This window comes from Gadus macrocephalus, chromosome 9, assembly GCF_031168955.1.
Source record: "Gadus macrocephalus chromosome 9, ASM3116895v1".
Lineage (NCBI taxonomy): Eukaryota > Metazoa > Chordata > Actinopteri > Gadiformes > Gadidae > Gadus > Gadus macrocephalus.
The window spans coordinates 6,483,292-6,498,642 of NC_082390.1; positions in this window are offsets into that span (position 1 = coordinate 6,483,292).

Sequence of the window (15,351 nt, forward strand, 5' to 3'; positions counted from 1 at the left end):
GTTGATAGGGGAGGGAGGGAGGGAGGGAGGGAGGGGGGGGTAGGGGTGGAGGTTGAGAGGGGACGGAGGGGAAGGAGGGAGGGAGAGTTGGGGGAAGGGTGGAGATTGAGAGGGGAGGGAGGGGTGGGGGTTGAGAGGGGAGGGAGGGAGGGAGGGAGGGAGGGAGGGAGAGTGGGGGGGAGGGTGGAGGTTAATAGGGGAGGGAGAGAGGGAGGTGGGGAGGTAGGGTGGAGGTTGAGAGGGACGGAGGGGAGGGAGGGAGGGAGAGTTGGGGGAAGGGTGGAGGTTGAGAGGGGAGGGAGGGAGGGAGGGAGGGAGGGGGGGGAGGGAGTACTCTCGAGGTGAGAAAGGGTTAACGCTTAAGGTCCCGAAGCGTCCATTAGCGGCCAGAAGACGTCATGGAGTTGACTCACAGTTGCTTTGGGAGCCGTTCATACCAGCCTGGCTTTAATAAGGCCCATTGTTGTACGGCTATTTGTCTTTAAAACCCAAATCCCCCAAAATAAATCATATTGTTCCCCTGCGCTGTTTCCGTCATGCAGAGACCCCCACAAGTTTAAACACAATGGCCAAAAACTTGCAGCCGCACGCACATGTAAAATACATCCACACCAACACCCCCTCAAAGCGTGTCTCCGCTCCGATCAGCGCGTCAGCGGAGAAGGCGGGGAGGCTGACCGGTGATCAGAGCCAGATGAGTTAGAAAAACACAGGCTGCTTCCAGCGCTCACTTTCCCCATTAACGAGGAGACCCATCACCTCACCTTCCAATCCCAGGCCAGGCTCCGGAGGTTAACCAGCCCATCTGCCTAAGCCCCTGAGGCAGGCGACACCGGTCGTCCCCTGCAGTGATTTACAGGGATGCACGACGGCTCCACTGGTTCCATCCCCCTGGAACGCCTCACCACCACCGATGATCTGCCAGTGGCTCCGAGCAGCCAATGAAGAACCAGACGATCAGGGCTGGCAGACCACAGAAACCTTCAGCCAGATGATGACGTTGTTGTTGTTCTTGTTGTTGCTGTTGTTGTTGTCGGTGTGGTCGAGTCCGTTGGCACCGCAGACACTGTTTTTCATTGCATGGACCAGTGAGACGGTCGCCGCGGTTACTGGAGTTACCACGACGGCGCCACAAGTCCAGCACGCGCGCGTCCCCTTATTGGCTTCCTTCCTGCGTCCTCCTCCTCCTCCTCCTCCTCCTCCTCCTCTTCCCGGCTGTCATGGCGGGTTTGTGGACGGGGGATTTTTATTTTGTCTGAATCTGGCTTCAGAAGGACAGTGCGTCCCTGCAGGGGTGAGGCGGCCATCTCAGCCCCGTCAATTTCACTTCCACTTTCACATCCGCAGGCCACAGAACACATGGCAGCCAGGCCTTTCAAGTCCAGAAGAGTGTTGGGAGAAGGGGAAGAGGGGAGGGAGATTGGTTAGAGAGTCAGAGACAGAGAGAGAGAGAGAGAGAGTGACAGTGGTTCAAAGTGAACACTAAACAGATGGTGAGAAGGCAATGTAAAGAAGACCGGGGGCGAAAATAAACACAAGGGAATCACAAGAAGTATATTTTTCTCCGTCAGACAGTTTATGTTTTTTATGGACTGTTTCTGACAGTTTATGTTTGACGTACCGCGTCCACGGACTTTAAAGCACAATTCGAAAGCCCTTAAAGAGCATTTTGGGGAGAGTGTGTTTCCAGGAATAACAGTGTGTGTTGCCGGTAAACTACTGCCTCTTGTCACAAGGAGGTACTCTAACTATTTATTCTACTTAACACACCAGGTAAGCGCATGCCTGCACTTTGAAGAGACATGGCTGTTGAAGAGGCATCTCTTTCGCAATAAATGGTCACCGTGCCTTTTCCTTCTCAGTCTGTGTACTGGCAGACGTTAGACTTAGAGCCTTACTCAGTGCTTGGAAATCCACAGACAGATTCCAAATTCTTACTCAGCCTGGTCAAGGTTATCTTCTTGAATTGAAAACGTTAATGGCAGTCAGCAACCTTGTTAACTTAGTGCTTACTTTGGACTGGTGCTACACGTGCATTTAGTAAGTTGTTTGTAGCTTGCTGCCGCCATTTTCAACCGCCTTTCCCAAGGGGGATGAAAATGGCGGCAGCCAACTACAAACAAGTATCATTCGGCTTCAAGGCTCACAACCTGATGTTTGCGCAAACATGTTTTTCCCCACTCTCTCTCCAGGTTGGTCGAAAGTGGCCAAAGAATATCTTTTGGCAAACAAAAATGAAAGGCGCAGAAAAAAGCCCCACAGCTGTTACTTTGAATCCGAGCGATAATATGTCACTCGGTACCACCGAATCAGGAGCCATTGAAAAGGTCCCCCTGTGTTTCTTCTCCTCTCTACTCTTTGCCTCTTTCTCGCCCTCCCTCTCTCCCTCTCTTTTCCACTCTCTCCCTCCCTAACTCTCAAATTGTCTCTGTCTTTCTGTCTCTCTCTCTTTCCTCTTTTCCCTCTATTTCTCTCTCCCTCGCTTTCTCTCTCTCTCCTACTCTCATTCTCTTATTCTATCTGTCCCTGTCATTCCATGTCTCTCTCTCCCTCCCTCGTTCTCTGATTCTCGATCCCTCCTTTTCCCTCTCTCCCTGTTTCCCTCTCCTGCAATCATTCTCCCCCCCTTTCATCCTGTCTGTCTGTCTGTCTGTCTCTCTCTCTCTCCCTTTCTCCCCCCTCTCTCTCTCTCTCTCTCTCTCTCACTGCCTCTCTCTTTCTTTCACTCTCTCTCTCAGCCTCTCTCTCTCCAGTTGCCCCTCTCTCTCTCTCTCTCTCTCTCTCTCTCTCTCTCTCTCTCTCTCTCTCTCTCTCTCTCTCTCTCTCCCTCTCTCTCTCTCTCTCTCTCTCTCTCTCTCTCTCTCTCTCTCTCTCTCCTCCGCCTGCCTGCGACGGTGCACAACTACAGCGGGGGGTTTGAAAACAGTGACATTTCAATCAGCCATCTGCCCACCAAGAGGGACAAATGTGTTGTTCTGGAAGGAGCTCTTGTTTTGCCGCCTTTTCAGCGCGCCTTGGCTCTTACAGCACTTTGCTGAGTCCATGTCGCTTGCTCATTTAATCACACAGGACACAGAGCCGGGATAGGGAGCCGGATCTCTGAATAACACACTCTCTCCAGTGAGAGCTCGTCGTGGATCAAAATGACAAAGTCAATCTTGCGACAAATCTGCTCTCGCCGCCTGTAAACTGCCTGGGCTTGAGGAGGAGAGGGGGGAGAGAGGGAGGCGGGTGGGTGTCGCAGCGCCAGGCAGAGACAGAGACAGATAGTGTGCCGCCGGAGTTCGCTTTTAAAAGGTAAAAATTCAATTTAGCGTGCAGGACCCAATGCAATTCCACGTCCAGGTCCCCTGTGGTAAAGTTAATAATACAGCCCCTTCTGATGTTTATGGGAGCCTCTGTTCCACCTGATACTAAGAGCTTGGCCTTTTGCCGCTGTGTGTGTACGTGCGTGCATGCGTGTGCACGTGCGTGTGTGTGTGTGCACGTGTGTGCATGTGTCAAATAAAGACCTGGCATTGGAGATGGCGGAGGTCAGTAAACCGCCATCCACCTCCGCCTCCACCACCTCCCCTCTCCTCTTCCCCCTCCAGCTGCCAGCGGAGGTGAATTAAACAAGACCAAAACCCGAGCTCCGAAAGCTAGCCCCGCCGCGAGCTAACCCCAGGGGAGTACTACATGCTACACGTGTACCGCGGTAACACACAGCAGCCTCCTCGTGGCTATGGCCTGGCCCCATCCATCCATCAGAGGGACAGGTCATCAGCAGTCGGACCAGGGGAACGGGGGGATAAAGTTACTGGTTGGGTTTCCTGGTGTTTCATTATTTCCCAAAGAAGACGAAGAAGACGGAGAAATCCAAAACCGAAAGGCCTCAAATGGGACAGAGGGGAGGGGGGACAGAGGGGAGGGGGGACAGAGGGGAGGGGGGAGGGAGGGGGGGGTTAACGGTTAACAGCATTCCTGACTTTTGGGGAAGGAGGTCGAAGGGCAATATTAATGGAAGAAGAGGAAATGGATTGTCCAGTTGCAGCAAAGTGGTGGCGGTGGTGGAGGTGGTGGTGGTGGTGGTGGTGGTGGCGGTGGGGGTTGTGCTAGAGTTGAAGGTGGTGTTGGGGGTTGTGCTGGAGGTGTTGATGGGGGGGAGGGGTTAATCTTATTTCCCCAGACAGGGCCCAGGTGCAGTGTGACGGGCTGTGTGGCTCCGGGCTGTGAACGTCTGACTGGCTGCTTGTAGACTTTAGGGGATTTAGGGGGGGGGGGGGGCATTTATTAGGGTTAAGACGCTGGTCACAATAGTCCATAAATAACCACATGTCTCCCCGTCCCATCCTCTCTGTGTCTGTCTGGTCTGAACTCGTTAAGAAAGGGAGTTAAGAGATATCACATGACCTCCCGGGCCACTGACGCAACGGAGGCTCCGTTTTACAGAAGGCTTGTCTGAGTGGACTGGACTGTTAGAATCAGAGGGTTATGGGGGCTGGGGGTTACCTCAGAAATGAGCTCACCCCGACCACTTGCATGCCATCGATCTGAAAATGTCGTATTTTTTCCATGGCGACAACATCATCTGGAGCTATGGAATATATGAGCTGCACAGCTAATTGCTGGATACTCTGATAGTGTGCACGTCGAAAGTAGTACCGCACTCATGAATACCAGATGGTAATGATAGGACCCACTGCCGTACCGATGTGGCGAAATCCAACTTGTCTCGGGAGTACTGAACTTCTACTCAGCAAAGCACAAACATTTATTTTAAGCAAATCCCAAATCCCAAATGGTAACATTACAACGCTAGAGAATGTTGTAAACACCAGCCGTTTGACCGTTGAACCGGCAAAATAAACACAAACATAGTGTTGTCCTAATCTAATAATACATCATGGAACTACACAAACACATGTCACATCGCGGCAAAAGATTCCACAACGTTGCCAGGTTTTGTAACCGAGTTCAGCAGCTCGGCAGTGGAAACACACAAGTAGTGGACAGACACACAAGCAATAGACGCACACAAGCAGCGGACGCACACTAGCAGTGGACACACACAAGCAGCGGACGCACACAAGCAGCGGACACACACAAGCAGTGGACACACACAAGAAGGGACACACACAAACAGCGGACACACACAAGTAGGGAACAAACAGAAGCAGTAGATGCACATGAGCAGGAGACACACACAAGCAGGAGACACACACAAGTAGGGGACACACACAAGTAAGAGACACACAGAATGGACATGCGGCCAGCGATGTCCAGACGTTTACTTTGTGGTCAGGAATGTTATGTTTCTACCCTCCTGGGGGGGGGTTGTGTGGGGTCCTGGGACCAAACACAAACAGTGGTCCCTAGGGGTCTTAAGATGGGAAGCCATTACCATTAGAGAAGGGACCACTTAGGGCACACACTGTACACATGATACACACAATATACTATACACTACCCATTATACACTACACAAAATACTCTGCACACTACAAACTAAATAGACTGTACACCAGATAAAACACTGCACACACAATATACTACACACTACACATAATAAACTATAGACTACACATTATACACTGTACACTTTACAGTACACACCATACACTACACTAAATATAATGTACACTACACACTAGATTATACACTACACCCAAAGAAATAACACTGGCCACATTCCTAAGCTCATCACCACCTGGAGAATCTTAGTTTTATCTGTTTCTCATCACACACTCTTCCTCACTCTCACTCCTCACTCTATCGCTCTCACTCTTTTAACACAAGCACATGCAAACGTAAATACACATGTGTGAGACGCATGCACTCACATTTAGACACATGCATGCACGAACGCACACATTAACATGCACTCACACACAAACAGACACATGTGTGTGCATGCACGAACACACACATTGACATGCACTCACACACACAAACCTACACAAAAGTCTACGCACATACAATTAGTTTTTATTTTTGCATCTGTTCTGCATTTAAAACGTTTCATCTTTAAGAAGCGCTACACTGAGCAGAGACGTGCGTTGGGTCGGAGTAGAATCCGTTTGCCAGAAGTTGTTGTTTATTCCTGGAGTTCTTTGGAGGAGAGTTGCTGTAAGTGTTCAAACTAACTGGATTACGGCTCCCTTTCTGTGGTCAACAGAGCTGAGAGTCTCAGCTGCTCTCCCCCTGAACTCATCCTAAAGCTTCCTGAGCTGAAACATCTGGCCACACACACACACACACACACACATACACACACACACACACACACACATACACATAGACAGACACGCTTGCTGGGCTGCAACCCCTAAGGATTTATAATGGGTGTTCCACACACACTAGCACACACGCACACCAACAGACACATACACCCACACCCATACCCACACACACACACACACACACACACACACACACACACACACACACACACACACACACACACACACACACACACACATATAAATGCACATATGACACACACGCTCGCACGCACACTCTTAAGAACTCGATGTCAGCGTCTCGGTGAAATGAGCGGCTGGAGCTTGGATGACAACACCTGGAGGACCATGATGCACTGCTGCTTTGGGAAAACCCAATAGCCCCGTCCCATCGGCCCATTACTCCACTTCAACTTTCTGGGTGTCTTGCTCAGGGTCACCTCTGAACACTGAACGGGAATCAATCCGGCAACTCCCCACTTGTCCATGCAGCGTCTCCTGAGTGGCTACTGTAAACGTTTAAACGGAATTATAAGAAAGTAATAAGCCGGAGTCTCTGCTGGATTGAACCGGTGTGAGGGCCAGCGCCTCACCTGATAACAGAAGCGATAGAGCGGGTGAGAGACACAGAACCAGACAGAGAGGTTAACAGAGAGTGTGCTGGGAGGAGACACCCAGTGTAAGAGAGATAAAAAAAAAGAGTGAAACCCGCGAGAAGGATTGCCAGAGAGTGAGAGAGACAGATAATAGAGTGGAGAAGGAGAGAGGGGCTGGGGGGAGAGAGAGGGTGAAAGACAGTGAGAGAGTGAACCGAGAAGGGGTGGGTGGGAGGGTAGGTGTGGTTGTGGGGGGTTCATCGCTCCGTATCAGATCGTAACCAATGAATCTCATTAACATGCCTCTCCGCTCAGCCTTCCGAAACAATAAACTGAAGGCGGTCGCGTTCAGCTCCCCGGTCGTCCGCCTCCTCCTCCTCCGCTCTCATTTTAATAAAACACGTACTTTGCGTTGGCCTTCAGTGTTTTTTGTTGTTGTGCGTCTACTGTAGCCTCACAAAGCGCCGACCTTATTAAAGCGGGGCCGGGTGACGGGCGGGCGAGGGTACTCTGTGATGCACGACGCAGTGCCGCCGGGTGCATCGGGGGGGCCTGTCGCTCCGAGCCGAGCGCGACGACGACGGGGGGGGGTCTGTGTTTAGAACATCAGCGGTGCCCTTGTCACGCCGTGCGCCACGCGAGGCGAGTTATCAGCGCTTCCGCGCGGCTGCATGGGCGTCTTTAATAAGCAGGTGATCACGTTGCCAGCCATTGTTTTTTCTGCTCGGAGAAATAACAGCGAGCGCCGATTAACAGAGGGGAGACGGCCTCAAATGAAGGGTTACGGTGACATCCAAATGTGCGGCTGCCGCTATGAGCGGTAGGAGCGCGATTGATTTGTCCCTCAGACTGACAATAAAACGCCTTTTTTTCTCTTTTCTTTCGTTTTCGCTTCAATTGAAGGGTTTTCGCTGGCGTCGCAGTCCTTGAAACCGATGTTCAAAGTAAAAGTTGTAGAAACAACTGTCAGAGTTTTCCTTTTTAAAAGTTCAGGAATAAAGGCTTTAGTGTCAAGGCCCCGTCAGTCGCATGATGAGCGACGAGGGGAAGGGGGGGGGTAACAGGATGCGCGTTGGGTGTTAAACAGGGAAGCTTGACCCTGTAAAAGCAGAGTTCCTCTTCTTTATGTGTGTGCGCTTCATGTCCCCAATGTGGGAGGTCATTACCGCACCCCGGCCACCCGCCGACAGCAGCCTTTCTTTGGCCCCAGGCACAAAAACAAAAGGACACATTGAATGAAACGTAGGATCAGAAGGCCGCTGCCAAGATGGCGGCCACAGATAATTCCCAAAGCCACGGATGATGAATAAATCTTTCTTTTAAAAAGCCAACATCCAACATTAACAATGTATCACATTATATCTCACGTTGCCAACCCTCCTTTCCACCAAGGACGGGAGGGAAGGGGGGGGGGGGGGGGGGGGTGCAGACGGTCCAAACCTAATAATACAAATCATGGGTTGCCGGTTCTACGCCCCTGACCCCCCCGCCACACACCGCCCACTGCATATGCAGTGCAACCACTGGCCGTGTGCAACAGATACAACAGTAGTTTCCCTAAAGAAACATTCACACAACAGTCCCATGCGTGGCACGTTCCCCCTCCCCCCCGTCCCCCGTCCCCGTCGGCTCTGCGTTCCTGGCAGCCACCACGCGTGGAGGGGACATATAAATCCCAGCAGCCCCCAGTGGAAGGACAGGCAGGGAGGAAACAGGAGACATCTGGTCGCGACGGAGCCCAGGCAGGAACGGCTTCCTCTGCGAGTGAGGACTGTTAGAAAACACAGAAACACGACAAGCAGCTTCTATGGATATGGATATGGACGGCGTAGACCAGAAGCCTTACATTTACATTTCGCAGACACTTTTATCCAAAGCAACTTACAACGGTTCATTCACACTTTGACACACCGACAGCGGAGTCCACCACACAATGGGGAGCAGTCAGGGGGAGGTGGCTCGCTCAGGGACACCTCAACACTCTAGCTAGGAGGAACCAGGGATTCGAACTGGCAACCTCCCGGTTTCAAGTGAGCCCGCTCTACCTCCTGAGCTAAGGCGGTCCCAAGGTTGCGTCCCTGCGTTTCTCGGGGGCGAGAGACTGGGGTTGTGAGTGAGAGAGCGCGGCGGCTTATGCGGTGTGATGGCACATGGCTCAATCTGCTTTGGAGCAGCCCCCCCGCCGCAATTTGTAGTCCATAATAAACAAGGCCATGTGGGCTGGTACAGCCTGCCTGGTGCCAGAGAAAGCCTCACTTCTGTATTAAATATTAGATGTGCGACCGCCTTTGGCGAGACAGATGGGAGCGTTTGCTGGAGTCCGCTTTGGCGGAAGATCAGAGGGGAGATAATCCTGGAGTGAACTTTTCAGGGGCCACCTCTCTTTGGGTGTGTGTGTGTGTGTGTGTGTGTGTGTGTGTGTGTGTGTGTGTGTGTGTGTGTGTGTGTGTGTTGGGGTCACCTTTTTGTATATTTATGTGTGTTTACGTTCTTATCTGTGTCTTTTTGGGTTCATATTTGTGTTCATGTTTACGCATGTGTCTTTGTCAGTGTGTATGTACGCATCCACGACATGAATTTGTGAAGGTTCACGAGGTGTGTGTGTTTGTGTTTGTGTGTGTATGTGTGCGTGGTGACGTAGGTGTGTGTGTGTGTGTGTGTGTGTGTGTGTGTGTGTGTGTGTGTGTGTGTGTGTTTGTGTGTGTGTTTGAGTCAGTGTGTGTGTGTGTGTGTGTGTGTGTGTTTGTACGTGTGTGTGTGTGTGTGTTTGTACGTGTGTGTGTGTGTGTGTGTTTGTACGTGTGTGTGTGTGTGTGTGTGTGTGTGTGTGTGTGGGGGGGGGGGGGGGGGTATATTTGTACGTGTGTGTGTGTTTGTGAATGTGTGTGTGTGTTTGTGAATGTGTGTGTGTGTATGTTTGTACGTGTGTGCGTGTGTGTGTTTGTCTGTGTGTGTTTGGAAGGTGAAGGGTGAAGGATGGGGAGAGGGGGGGCAAGGTTGGTGCAGTTGAAGAAGAGACGATAAACGAAGAAGCGAGCGGAGTCAGGCGCATATAAAGTGAAGAACAAGCGCTCTGCAGCCAGAGTGCTCTGAGCGTCTGGGCCTCTCCGGGGCGGCTGACACCTGCATTATCATAGGTTAATGAGAAGCCCGGCCCGCCGCTAGCTGCAATCTCGCTAGCCGCCGCGCCTGGGCTACCTCCGCCATCAATCAGATCAACTGTTGGCGCCCATACTTCTCCTGACGCCACTGCGCACCACACCATACACACACACACAAGTACACACACACACACACACACACACAAAAAACACACACATGCAAGCCCTTGTATGCACGCAGCCACACAAATAGATACTCACACACACACACGAAAGCACTCACTCACACACACACACACACACACACACACACACACACACACACGCACTCATTCACAGACCCACGGATACACACCCACAGATATGCATGTGGCCACACACATACATCCACACACACACACACACACACACACACACACACACACACACACACACACACACACACACACACACACACACACACACACACACACACACACACACAGCCACAAACACACACACTCACACGACAATCACACACACACACACACACAAACGCACACACATGCAAGCAGTGTGTGTGTGTGAGACGCAGACGCAGAGAGACGCAGACGCGCACACACACACACACACACTAATACTCATGCAAGTATGCAGACGCACATGCTCACACCCACACTCACACCCACACACAAAGACGCACTTAAACACGCGCACACGCCCGTAGTGTTTGTGTGGGATTATTGTGACGCAGTAATGATCCTGTGATTCTGTGATCCCTCCACCCTTCTGAGTCTGGTTTCTTGTGTAAAATATGATACAAAATTATGAATCTGAAAGGCTTTGGCTGCAGCCACCGTCTCTCAACGTCAATGCGGTGGCGCCACCCGTCTCTCTCTCTCGCTCTCTCTGTCTCCCTCTCTCACTCACTCCCTCATGCTCTCTCTCTCTCTCTCTCTCTGTCTCTCTCTCTCTCTCTCTCTCTCTCTCTCTCTCTCTCTACAGCAGAGTGGAGAGGACCTGGTGTCTTTTCATAGACTTGTAGTCCTGATTCCTGGCTGTCCGATGCTGTCATGCATCAGAGTGGTCCCTCGGCCATCACAATGGATTAGTCTGACAGTGGGCGAGTGAGTTTGACAGAGACGGGAGAGAGAGAGAGAGAGAGAGAGAGAGAGAGAGAGAGAGAGAGAGAGAGAGAGAGACCAATTTAGAGATAGAGTGCACATCTGTGTGCCAAGCCATTGGACAGGAAATGAGGCAGGGGGGCACCTGATGATATCCTGATATTATTTATCCATCGTAATCTATCTTTCTCACTCTTACTATCTGTCTTTCTGTATATCTATCTATCTATCTGTCTGCATATCAATCTATCTACAGAGATATATCTATCTATCTGCTTATTTATCTTTATATTAATCTATCTCGTCCATCTGATCTATCTATCTATCTATATATATATACCTATCTATTGTTCTATATATGTCTCCCTCTCTGTGTGTCTATCTTTCTATCAATCTATATATATATAAATTGGTCTCTCTCTCTCTCTCTCTCTCTCTCTCTCTCTCTCTCTCTCTCTCTGTGAGTGTGTGTGTTTGCGTTCATGCCTGTTCTTGATCCGGCGTGTACCACGGTGCGGGGGATGGAGGGAGGCCCCGCCCCCAGGCCGCTCGGCGGCGGTTGTGTCGGAGCGTGGCGGCGGCGGAAGAGGAAGGCTGAGGCTGCCAGGTGGGTCACGAGGTTGAGGGGGGGGGGGGTACCTCCGCTACACCCTGAAAACAGGAAGCAGTAGAGAGGGGGTTGGTGGTGGGATAGTCAGAGTGGGGGCTGGGCTGGGGCTGGATTATACACACAAACACACACACGCACGCACGCACTCACACACGCAAACACATGCATGTACATACCCTGGCACAGAGTTCTGACACCACATTCTACAACAACACACACACTCACACACACAAGTAGAAACACCTGCGAACACACACACACACACGCACACCAAACATACAAACACACACTTGCACACACACACCGACCAACACACACACACACACACACACACACACACACACACAGACCTTGGTACAGAGCTCTTACACCATATCCCGAACTAGCACACACACACACACACACACACACACACACACACACACACACACACACACACACACATCAACATGCTGTTATCATCTGTTCCATGAGCGTAACTCACTATCGATCCAACCACTGTCTGCTTGGAATACAACATTGAGATTAATATTTAAGTGTATTGCATCCCATCCCAAGGTCTAGTCTCAAAGAATCTCCACACTTCAGCACAGTTCCAGCAGATCGCTCTAGGGGGCGACCTTCTCTCCGAGCATGTGGGGTTTCAAGTCTGTATAATCTTGATGACTTATTAAACAGACATATAAACCCGGTCCCTTAACAAGCCCCTTATGTTCCACTTCCTGAGTCCAGAACTTGAAGCTGGACCCGACCTGGGACTAGATCCTCCTCACTCCAGGACCACCTGGTACCAGTTATGACGCGACAGAGGCTGGTGGGTGGGTCTCACTTGTTCAGAGTTCACCTAGACTCTGCATAGCCTCCCCCCAACACCCCTCTTACGCATTTATTGTATGTTGCACTTAGCAGTGTAGCATCTTATCCTAGCAATCTTGTATTATACGAGGAAGGGGTCAACCTAGCAATTGTACGTGCTTGGCACCGTGTTCTATGCACATCCTTACTGTACCAACAGCGATATATTGTGGTTTCTCTTTCCTCTGACAAATGTACTTATTGCATTGTGTCCCGTTGGATGAAAGCATCTGCTAAATGTCCTGAATGTAAATGTCCTACCCTCAGCCGATAGGCCCGGAGTAGTCCACCTGTAGGTGTAGGTGTAGGCCTGGTTGGGCCAGATGCCTAACCCCTGAACCAGCTCCTTAAGGGACTGGGTCTGCAATCCACTGGAAGTGGCTTTGGATAAACGCCACGTCTGCTAAATGGCTAGTCCTGGATGGAATGGAGGTCCCTTCATTACTCTGCAAGCTCTCTCTGTGTGTGTGTGTGCGTGTGCGTGTGCGTGTGCGTGTGCGTGCGTGCGTGCGTGCGCGCGTGCGTGTGTTAGCTGATGGGTCTAGCAGCAAGCCGTTTGGGACGTAGCCCACTTTCCCCCCCCCCCCCAACATAAACGCTGATGCGGTTGAATATGCATACCAGGGTTGAATATGTGCGGCTGGATACAGATGTGCATGGTGCCTGCACACACATGCTGCTTCTCTTACGTATGCAGTGCTTCTTTTATATACACACATTGTCACGCATGGACACACAGACACGCGTTGGGGGCTGCAAATACACGCACACATATACTCACGCACACACTGTATATTTTGAAAATGTCCTTGGAATATTTCTCTGCTGATCGCTTATTTTATGTTGACGGCTTCATGGTGTGTTGGTCATCATACTAAAGAATGATTTCTTTCTTTATTATTGAATAGTACACAACGTAAAAAACTCAATAAATTATAAAAAATCGCACATTAAATCGCAATCGCAATAGTGGTAAAAATAATCGCAATTCGATTATTTTCCCCGTATCGATCAGCCCTATAGCGCGAAAGACATACGAACGGACGCTTACCACTTTTGTAAATGCCATATAGCCTATATAGCACATTCGGATCGCATGATAGGAATCCACACACACATTGTTTTCCGGGAGATATTTTGGATGCACTGAATTATGTTCTATATATCTGCTGAGTAGCGTCTCTTGTTGCAGAGAGAGTGTGGAGCTTCCTGTAGCGGCTTTTGAGATCCATTCCGGTTAGAAATCTGATCAAAAGTGTCCATGTAAACGCGGCTAGTGTGTTGGATTCATGTTAATGTCTATTTAAAGACATTTCAATTTGTGGAAAAAAATGCGGGGGGAATATAAAAAAAATGTCTAATCAACCAAGACCCCCTAGGGTTCGAGGACCCCCTGTTGAAGACCTCTGATCTGCTCTACAAGTTATGTTTTACTTTAGGATTCCTGGGTAAACCGCAATGTTCATGTATTATTTACGACGTTTCTATAGGGTTAGAAAATAAATTCTTGACGAAATGATTGATCGATTCGGAGGCTAATGTGAATCGACGTGCTGTCTGCCCGGGGCTAAATAAATGGGCACGCGTCCACATCGGAGGAGCGGGACGAGGGAAAAACCACACACCCGCACTATCTCAAATTAAGATATACCTACTCATCTGGAAAGGAACTGTGATTGCATAATTACGATTGCACACACTTTCTATATGTAACTATTAGGCCTATTGGTATTATTATGATCGCATATTTTATTCAGAACATACTTGTGTTTGCCTGTTCAGACGGGGTCTCTTGAATTTGTGCATCTCTGATGTGACGCTGTTGTCAGTGTTGCATTGTTTCATCGTGACTACACGCCCCTCAGGGACGATTTACAACTCACTTTCTATCTAGGGGGGACTAGAGAAAAAATACTTCAAGGGATCTGTGTTTCATTTAGCGTACTATTTCCTTTTCTTCTGTTGAGTCCCATTGTCGAAGCGTTCAGTGTGATCATGCATGTGAGACCCTCGCTTGTCGTTCAGTTCCGTGTGTTTTCCCCAATTATTAGAGACACACAAACAGGGGAAAGGGGGACATTATTCACCAGTAGGCCTACTTGACAAACCACCTGGGGATTTTATTAACTCCCCACCAAAAATCCACGCCGGCAGGAAGTCACTGACCTTGGCTGAGGTAAGAGATGGACTTTGATGAATGTTGCTCTCAGATTGAAGTGTGTCCCTTTTGAGGTTCAATACACCCAGTGGAGGGAGAGGGGCGAGGAGAGAGGGTGTGTAGGGGGGAAGGAGGCAGAGAGAGAGAGATAGGGTAGATGAGGTGTGTCTGTGAGTAGGGGGATACACTGCTATCGTTATTGCAACGTTTTCATTGAAATGCAAATGTAGGTGTCAAATATGCAGCTCAAAAGGTATCGAAGTGAAGCTCAAAGAATCACATTCTTACTCTCAAACTTCTTCCTTTGTTTGACTCAATTCGTAATCACTGCAGTGAGTTGTTTATGTCTAGGAGGACGCGATAAGAGTAATTGCCTTTAAATCTTTGTTGGAACAGTCAGATTGTTCTCAACGCTCATTGGTTTCATTATCAATGAATTACTATCTGATATATTAGAAGACAAGAAGCGTTTGTGGCCTCCTTTGTTTGGTTTAACCATTGATTTTAGAGAGTTTGAGACCAATTACTCAAAAATAATAACAGCCGAATCTATTCTTGAATAATAAGTGTTCTTCAATCCGACAATTGATGTTACATCGCCACCGTGTGGTCTATTTACGGATAGCAGCTTCCTAACAAACAACCTTCCCAAAGATATAAGAAAGTAACCATATAACTTCATATGAGTTGAGCACATTGGTTGTAGA